Source organism: Oryctolagus cuniculus, chromosome 1, assembly GCF_051225735.1.
Source record: "Oryctolagus cuniculus isolate XC-2025 breed Fujian yellow rabbit chromosome 1, ASM5122573v1, whole genome shotgun sequence".
Classification (NCBI taxonomy): domain Eukaryota; kingdom Metazoa; phylum Chordata; class Mammalia; order Lagomorpha; family Leporidae; genus Oryctolagus; species Oryctolagus cuniculus.
This window is the reverse complement of record NC_142867.1, coordinates 9,799,779-9,808,926: the sequence shown is the minus strand read 5'-3', so window position 1 is coordinate 9,808,926 and position 9,148 is coordinate 9,799,779. Positions and strand designations below refer to the sequence as shown.

Here is a 9,148-nt window from a genome sequence, read left to right as displayed (position 1 = left end):
TGTCTTCCTGGTTCAATTTAGGTAGATTGCATGTGTCCAGAAATCTATCCATTTCTGATAGGTCTCCCTGTTTGCTGGCATACAAGTGCTTGTAGTAATTTCTGATGGTTCTTTCTATTTCTGTGGTGTCTGTTGTTTCGTTTCCTTTTTCATCTCTGATTTTATTGATTTGGGTCTTTTCTCTTCTTTTTTTTTAGTTAGTTGGGCCAATGGGGTATCAATTTTGTTTATTTTTCCAAAAAACCAGCTCCTCGTTTGGCTGATTTTTTGGAATGTTTTTTTGGATTCAATCCTCCTGATTTCTTCTCTGATTTTAATTATTTCTCTTCTCCTACTAGATTTGGGTCTGGTTTGCTGTAGGTTTTCTAGATCCTTGAGGTGAATTGAAAGCTCATCTATTTGGTGCCTTTCCAATTTCTTGATGTAGGCACCTATTGATATAAACTTTCCTCTTTACACTGCTTTTGCTGCGTCCCATAAGTTTTGGTATGTTGTGCTCTTATCCTCATTTACTTCCAGAAAATTTTTGATTTCTCCTTTAATTTCTTCTATGACCCATTGTTCATTCAGAAGCATGTTGTTCAATCTCCATGTGTTTGTGTATGCTCTTGGGATTCCTGAGTTGCTAATTTCCAACTTCATTCCTTTATGGTCTGAGAAGCTGCATGGTATGATTCTAATTCTTTTGAATTTGCTGAGACTTGCTTTATGGCCTAGTATGTGGTCAATCCTAGAGAAGGTTTCATGTACTGCTGAGAAGAATGTAAATGCTTTCTGTGTAGGATGAAAAGTTCTGTATATATCTGTTAGATCCATTTGGGCTATAGTGTTGTTTAAATCTACTGTATCCTCGTTGATGTTCTGTCCTGTTGATCTGTCTATTTCTGAGAGTGGAGTATTGAAGTCCCCCAGTACTATTGTATTGGGGTCTAAGTCTCCCTTTAAGTCCCTTAGCAAATCTTTTAAATAAACCGGTGCCGTGTAGTTAGGTCCATATACATTGATAATCATTATATCTTCCTGTTGAATTGATCCCTTAATCATTATATAGTGCCCCTCTCTGTCTCTCCTAACAGTTTTTGTGGTAAAGTTTATGTTGTCCGATATTAAGATGGCTACACCCGCTCTTTTTTCATTTCTGTTGGCATGGAATATCTTTTTCCAACCGTTCACTTTCAGTCTGCATGCATCTTTGTTGGAAAGATGTGTTTCTTGTAACCAGCAGATAGATGGGTTTTGTTCCTTAAGCCAATCCGCCAATCGGTGTCTTTTAACCAGACAGTTCGGGCCATTAATGTTCAATGTGACTATTGATAAGTAGTAACTTTGCCCTGCCATTTGCCAAAGATATTTTCTAGTACATGTTTTGAACTTCCTGTGATCTTATGCTGTGAGGTTTCCTTCCTTTACCTTCTTTCATATTGATGACTGTGTTTCTGTGTTTCTTAAGCATCTTTTGCAGGGCTGGACAACTGGCAACAAATTCTTTCAATTTCTGTTTGCTGTGAAAGGTTTTTATGTCACCTTCGTTCACAAATGATAGCTTTGCAGGGTATAATATTCTGGGCTGGCAGTTTTTCTCTCTTAGCACCTGGGCTATATCTCGCCATTCCCTCTTAGGTTGTAGGGTTTCTGATGAGAAGTCAGCTGTGTGTCTGATTGGAGATCCTCTGAGAGTAATCTGACGTTTCTCTCTTGCACATTTTAGGATCTTTTCTTTATGTTTCACTGTGGAGAGTTTAATTACAACGTGTCATGGTGAGGATCTCTTTTGGTCATGTTTATTAGGGGTTCTATGAGCTTCCTGTACTAGGATGTCTCTGTCCTTCTCCAAACCTGAGAAATCTTCTGCTAGTATCTCACTAAAAAGGCCTTCTAATCCTTTCTCTCTCTCCATGCCTTCAGGAACTCCTAGAACCCGAATGTTGTTTTTTTTAATAGTATCCTGAAGATTCCCAACATTATTTTTTAGATTTCTAATTTCTTCTTCTTTTCTTTGGTTTGACTGTATGTTTCCTGTTCTCTGTCTTCTAAGTCCGATATTTTCTCTTCTGCTTCATTGACTCTGTTTTTAATGCTCTCTAATGTGTTTGTCATTTGATCTATTGAATTCTTCATTTCATTATGATTTCTCATCACTATTACAGTTTCATGTTCTATTAGTTGTTTCATTTCATTTTGATTCCTCCTTAATATTTCATTTTCACGCGAGAGATTTTCTATCCTGTCTATTAAGGACTTCTGTAGTTCAAGAATTTGTTTTTGAGAACTTCTTAATGTTCTTATCAATTTTTTGAGATCTGCTTCTTGCATTTCTTCTATCTCATCATCTTCATAATCTTGAATTGGGGTGTCTACTTCATTTGGGGGCATCATAGTGTCTTCCTTGTTCTTTTTTTTTTTACCAGAACATCACGTAAGTTTATTTCAGATGTAACAGCAATGTTAAAATTGACAAGTTTAATCTTTACTGCACCAAGTAAACTTAACCATTAAGTATTTTTTTAAAGTTATCCCCTCCAAAAAACTGAGGGAGCTTTTCTTTTTCCACTACCACATATCAAAGTTTCCCAATAGTTCTCTTTTTGGAGGACTTTCAATTGATGAGTAACTGCCTTTGAGATACATTTCAGAACTTCTTTCCTCAAATAAAAACTAATCTGGACAAATTATACATTGCATAGATTTCTCTACAGATGCTTTTCTTTAGAACCCAAATGGAAATACCCTACAGTAAAATTTTAACTGTTTTGCTCACAGTAAGAACTATCTGACCTGAAAAATATGATGAATGTACATTGTGATCTTCCAGTTAACACAAGTATTGTTTGACTTTAAAGATAGTTTTCACCATATATCAAATAATCAAATCAACATGGGACATTACATTAGTCTTTACTGATTCATAGGCATATGAACTAGACCTATCTTCTACCTGTTCCACTTCTTCTTCCTCTATAAGTGTACAGAGTACAAGTTTGATGTAGGACAATTAACCCTTTACAAACATTTACAATTTAGAATAAGTCACTGACTAGTGTGGAAAAACTAATTCTATAATGATAGGGAACCTAAACACTCAATTCAAAATTTTTTTCTTCCTTAAATAACATGTACTTAATAATGAGGCAGCTATTTGGTTTTTCAATAACAACATTTAGGGATACATTCATAGGACTGATTAGACAGTCCAGGTGAAATGGTTATAGAAATAGAGGCAGTGTCATTTATATATCAAAATCTATTTTGATATCTGGAAGTTTACAAAAAAGCTGAATTCTTCAAACTAATTATGCCTTCTGTGTCTTAAGCACTCTTTTCTTGGCAAGACCAAGCTGAAACTTATCCATGAAGATAAATGTGCTTAACTACTAAACTTTTCTTCTAACCTTAGATTTGGACTGTTTAAACGTTTAAGAAACTGATACCCTAAAAACCAGTATGGTCTTTTCTACATTTAACTATCTGGAGTTTAGAACCCTATAAACTCACTCATCAATTATCTTTCTTTTCTGTATTATTCTTGGCACTCAATTAAGTCTGGCAAAGTCTACTGTACTTTGTACTTTCACATTCTCAAACAAAAACTTAACATTATAAAGTGTACATAAGCACTTTGCATAATAGTTGTCATTTAACATATCTGGAGATGAAACCTCATACCAGCATTTACAAAACAGGATAAGTATTATGAATCAATATTCCACTTAAGTCCAAGCCCTGTACACTGTTTTAAAGTTTAATGAGAGCATTTTTGGGGTCATCAGTACTGGCAATCTGTTCTAAATATTGGAGATGGGACTATGGGAGGAAAACATGAATATTTCAGATATCTCCTATCTCACAATACTCAATCTGTCAAAGTCACTCACTAAGTGCCAGAAAACTGTCTGGCATAAACCAGTCATATCAGTAGAAGAGGTCACAGTGATATCTGCATTATTAACACTTTGTACTTCTACTTTTCCAAGAATAGAAGCACTATGTTTCACAATTCCCCTTACCCAAAATTCTTCAACTCAAAATACATAGGCACAGAGTCTAAGCAAATCTGAGATGTTCTCCAACAGATAAGGTATATCACAGCTATGTTATTCTCAAAAATACTGTCTAGATATTCTTACCTGTATTATCAAATGATTGATGGTCACACTTTTAACAGCCTGCATTAGTCAACATTAAATGCATTTATTGTGCCACAAGTACATCTATGCTTCCTTTTTAGGTTATTTTTTAATATGTCCAAGAAGAAACATCTGATTCAGGATTACTTAAGGGCATTGACCTATAAGGACATCAATTCCATTTTTAATATGAAACTATTACTGGATTTACTAAAGAAAAAAAGAAGAGGAGAAAAAACTTAAATCACAACAAACTTCTTTAGGTCAGTTAAAGGCCATGTCTCTAGCTGGGATATTAAAAAAAATTAATCTCACCAGCCCAACTCTCAAAATTAATGCCACTAGTAACAATCAACAGCAGGAAAAACAAACCTGCTAACAAGCCCACTCATTAACAAAAAAGCAGTTTAATTCAAATACTTAAACCAAAGTATAATACTACCTACCCAAACTGCCCCATCCACCAACAAGAGAAGAAATAAATTTCTTTAGAAACCAAAATAAACTTAGTACTTCTAACAAGGTTAACAATGGTTCAACTCCTGAGAGTGCTCAGAAGGAAGGACTAAAGGTGGAGCGAAGGCAATGTCAAGGGATTAATCCCCCAAATAGTCTTTAAAAATTCAAAGTACCACAAACACACTAAACTTGTTTATGAATTAGAGAACAAGATATTGCTGCTGCTTTTTGTCTTTTGAAATGAAAGGTTTTGTAGGCTCTGACCTTCAATGTGAAAGCAGGACATTAAAAAAAATCAGCTAAAAAATTTGAAATTATGACACCCAAATTTTTGGGACCATATATCTTAACTATGAAACTATACATATCTACCTTCTCTTTCCTTCAATCAAACCACCTCACAAAAAATAAGAGAACTAAAACAATCCAAACATGATTATTTTTGAAAGTCCTTGAAAGAATGAAACTTCTAGAAGAAAGGAAAGAAAGGGGGAGAAACAAGAACAAGGAAGGAAGAAAGCTTTAAAGGAAATGGTGGGGGGGAATCAATGGGCCTTTCTTTTATTTGGCGACAAGCAAGTGCAAAAAAGTTCATTTGTAATTTGTTCAGTTGTCTGTCTTTTGCCCATCTGCATTCTGACCAGAAGGGACTTTGAGGTTTTTCTGTAGCACGTGAGCATCTGCTGGCTCTATCCTCTTACAGTAGTTCTTCTTTGTCTCAATAATCTCAAAGCCAAATTTCCTGTAGAAGTCAATTGCCGATTCATTGCTGATCTGCACATGCAGATAAATGTTGTCAAAAGTGCCATCTTTTTCACAGATGTTTAAGACGTGATTTAGCATTTTCGTCCCTATTCCTAGCCTTCGGTAAGGTGCCAGACATCCTAGCGTCATGATGTAAAGCCTCTTCTGATTCTGTGAATGATCCACCCTACAGCATACTGCACCTACAGCAATATCATTGAAATAGGCAAGTTTTGCTAGCTCTCCAACCTCCAGCACGTCCTTGTAGAACTTGTCATTGTAGCTGACTGGAAAGATGACTTGGTTCAATCTCTTCAACTGTTTAATATTGTGTGGTGTCACATCTCCCAGCTCGATCCGGCTACCTTTCATCTTCCCCGCCTGCTGAGGCCGTCGTTACCACCGCTATCAACGCGCCGTCGTCGTTGTCGCCGCCCAGAGCCCTCAGCGCTCTCAGCTCGGGCCACTCAACCTCCTGAGCCGGCCTCCTCGCTTCGGGCTCTTCCTTGTTCTTGTTACCTCGGTTTCTGCGTTTGTTGTTTGGCATATGGAGATATTCTTTTGTTTCTTCAGTGTGGTGTTTTTTCTCTTTTTACTGTGATTCTAGATTCAGTGGACTGTCTGCTTTTGATGGATCCTTAGAGGCTGTGATGGGTGTGGCCAGAAAGCTCTGTTTGGTCCTTCAGGGTTAAGGGTGTGCCAAAGGTGACTCACCTAGATTGTTCTCTCGCTCTCTCTCTTTTTTGACTCAGTTGGGAAGTAATTCCACACTGAGTGGAATTGAGGGTAGTTGATGTATGAAATCTGGCCCCTGTGGGTATTCGTCTGTTTACCCCTGGGACCACACAAAGAGTTTATGCAGCCCTCAGTGTGGTCTCAAATTTCTCAGCAGTCTCTCACCAGGTTGCCAAGGTTACTGAGTTTGGGAGGTGGAGCCAAGATGGAGGAATAGGGAGGGCGCGCACCGGTAGTCCGGGAAAAGATAGTTTAATTAAAGCTGGAGTTACTGTAGCCTCCGGGAAAGGCTCAGGAAAAAATTGCAGAGGAAACTCTTCCGGATTTAGTGGATGTGACACAGAGGACCTATGGGGAGAGCAAGGTCGCCCACTGCTTGGAAGCCAAGCCGCCATGGGAGCTGAGCTGCCGCAAAAGCCGAGCTGCCACAGAAGCCGAGCTGTGCGAGCTGCAGAGTCTGTGTGCCAGCGCTGGAAGGGGAGGTGAGACAAAAACCTCAGTAACCTGAGACATTGGCGGGGAAAGGCAGAAAGAACCCACAGGGAACGAGGCCTGAGGCCCCACTGGGGAAAGTTCACCAGGCGGACTGGAGGAGAGAAAAAATGAACAAATAAGGGGAACTGGCATGGACATTAGCCTCTCTCTCCACTCACCTTACAAAGCCGAGCAAGACAAAGAGCAGGCGTCATTTTACATATGTAAAGAGGCACCTGCCATTAGCCAAGCAGAAAAACCTGACTCTGGTGGGGAGAAATAACAGGAGGTTAAGATCTAGTGAAAGTGTGGAGCTAACGAACTGAGACTGAAAATCTGAGGGTGGGGGGCGAGAGAACTCAACGAGTACAAAAACTTGGTAACCTGGGCAACCTGGTGAGAGACTGCTGAGAAATTCAGGTGAATTTAAAAGATGAGGGGGGTGAATAGGTGCATGGAGGAGTCAGAGAAAGCAGGTCCAGGAGGGGATTATCCCTCATTCCAGAGTAGTTTCACCCTGACCTGCACGTTCCTATGGCATCTCTAAGGAGGGCCTGGGAAGCTACACCTCTGCTGGGAGTCACTGGGTGGTGCCAGCTGGGTCTCATCTCTGCCAGTTCTGCAGCTGCTTTTCTTTAGGGTCTCAATGGCAGATGGGCAATGAGAAAGATTGAACCGAATCATCTATTAACAATTCATTTGTTCTCCAGATTAACTCTCACTGTTCAGTCTGTTGTAAGATTCTGACCTTCTTTTTAATTCTATCAGTTAGTATTAGCAGACACTAGTCTTGTTTATGTGATCCCTTTGACTCTTAATCCTATGATTATGATCAGCTGTGAGCTGAAACTGATCACTTTGACTAGTGAGATGGCATTGGTACATGCCTCCTTGATGGGGTTGAATTAATCCCCTGGTATGTTTCTAACTCTACCATTTGGGGCAAGTCAGCTTGAGCATGTCCCAAATTATACATCTCTTCCCTCTCTTATTCCCACTCTTATATTTAACAGGCATCACATTTCAGTTAAATTTAAATGACTAAGAATAATTGTGTGTTAGTTAAAAAGTTCAACCAATAGTATTAAGTAGAACAAAAAGAAAATACTAAAAGGGATAAAGTATTAAGTTGTTCCTTGACAGTCAGGACAAGGGCTGATCAAGTCACTGTTTCTCATAGTGTCCATTTCACTTCAACAGGTTTCCTGTTGGGTGCTCAATTAGTTGTCACCGATCAGAGAGAACGTATGATATTTGTCCCTTTGGGACTGGCTTATTTCATTCAGCATGATGTGAATCCAACATGGGAAGCGGGATACACAGCAGACTCATAGAATGGCAGATGTCCTAAACAGCACTCTGGCCTCAGAATCAGCCCTAAGGCATTCTGATCTGGCTAAAAAGCCCATGAGAGTATTTCTGGCATGGAAAGCCAAGATACTCTGGCAAAAAAAGAGACCTAAATGAAATATCTCTGTGAGTAAGTTCCCAGTAGAAAGAATGGGCCATCAAAGAAGGAGGTACCTTTCTCTGAAGGGGGAAGAGAACTTCCACTTTGACTATGACCTTGTCTAAATAAGATCGGAGTTGGCGAACTCAAGAGACTTCCATAGCTTTGGCAATTCATGACAAGAGCCTAGGGTGATGATTGACGCCATAAACAAGAGTGTCAATTGTTAAGTCAACAACAGGAGTCACTGTGCACCTACTCCCCATGTAGGATCTCTGTCCTTAATGTGCTGTACAATGTGAATTAATGGTTTAGCTAGTATTGTAACAGTACTTTATACTTTGTGTTTCTGTGTGGGTGCAAACTGTTGAAATCTTAATATATACTAAATTGAACTTGTGTATATAAAGATAATTGAAAAATGAATCTTGATGTGAGTGGAATGGTCAAAGGAGTGGGAGATGGGAGGGTTGCGGGTGAAGGAAATTATAGGGGGAAAAACCACTGTAATCCAAAAGCTGTACTTTGGAAATTTATATTTATTAATAAGAGTTAAGAAAAGATTCTGACCTTAACATGAACTTTAATATTTGAGTAACCCCAAATTTCTCTTGTTCAGTATTTGTGACTGCTAAGAATTCTTCAATTTGCAGACACAGTGAGGGTTTTTTTTTTTTGAAAAGTTGAAAAAGACATTTCATAAAGGAGGGAAAGCTTTGGGAAATGATGAGTGCATTTTTTTTTGTTAAAAAACACAGAAACTGAATTGCTGATCAACAACTTGGTTTTCTCCCTTTTGTTCTGTGTACTCTTGAATAATTCATAACCTCAGTGGTCTACAATGACATTAGCACAATTATGGGATGGAAAAACAATCCCTTAAACACTCTGTCTATTCTAGCATGACAGAATAATCAGTGAGACCTCTGACCTCAGAATCAGCCCTTAAGGAATTTGGATGTAGGTGAAAAGCCCATGAGAGCATTTTAAGCATAGAAAGTCAAGACACTGTTGCAAGAAATATCCTACATGAAGGATCTCTGTGAATGAGACCCTAGTCGGAAGAAGGGGCCATGAAAGAAAGATGTATTGTTCTGTGAAGGAAGCAGAGAACTTCCACTTTGCTTATGGTCTTGTCCAAATACTGGTGGAATTTTTGGAC

General features: G+C 38.7%; 1 pseudogene across 1 annotated transcript; it reads right to left on the bottom strand.

Annotated features, from left to right (window-relative positions):
- Positions 1 to 2,392: 2,392 nt before the first annotated feature.
- Positions 2,393 to 5,815, bottom strand: LOC138846292 (N-alpha-acetyltransferase 50 pseudogene; annotated as a pseudogene). The gene has a single exon (XR_016216379.1). The product of XR_016216379.1 is annotated as an N-alpha-acetyltransferase 50 pseudogene (transcript).
- Between the last annotated feature and the right edge of the window lie 3,333 nt (positions 5,816 to 9,148).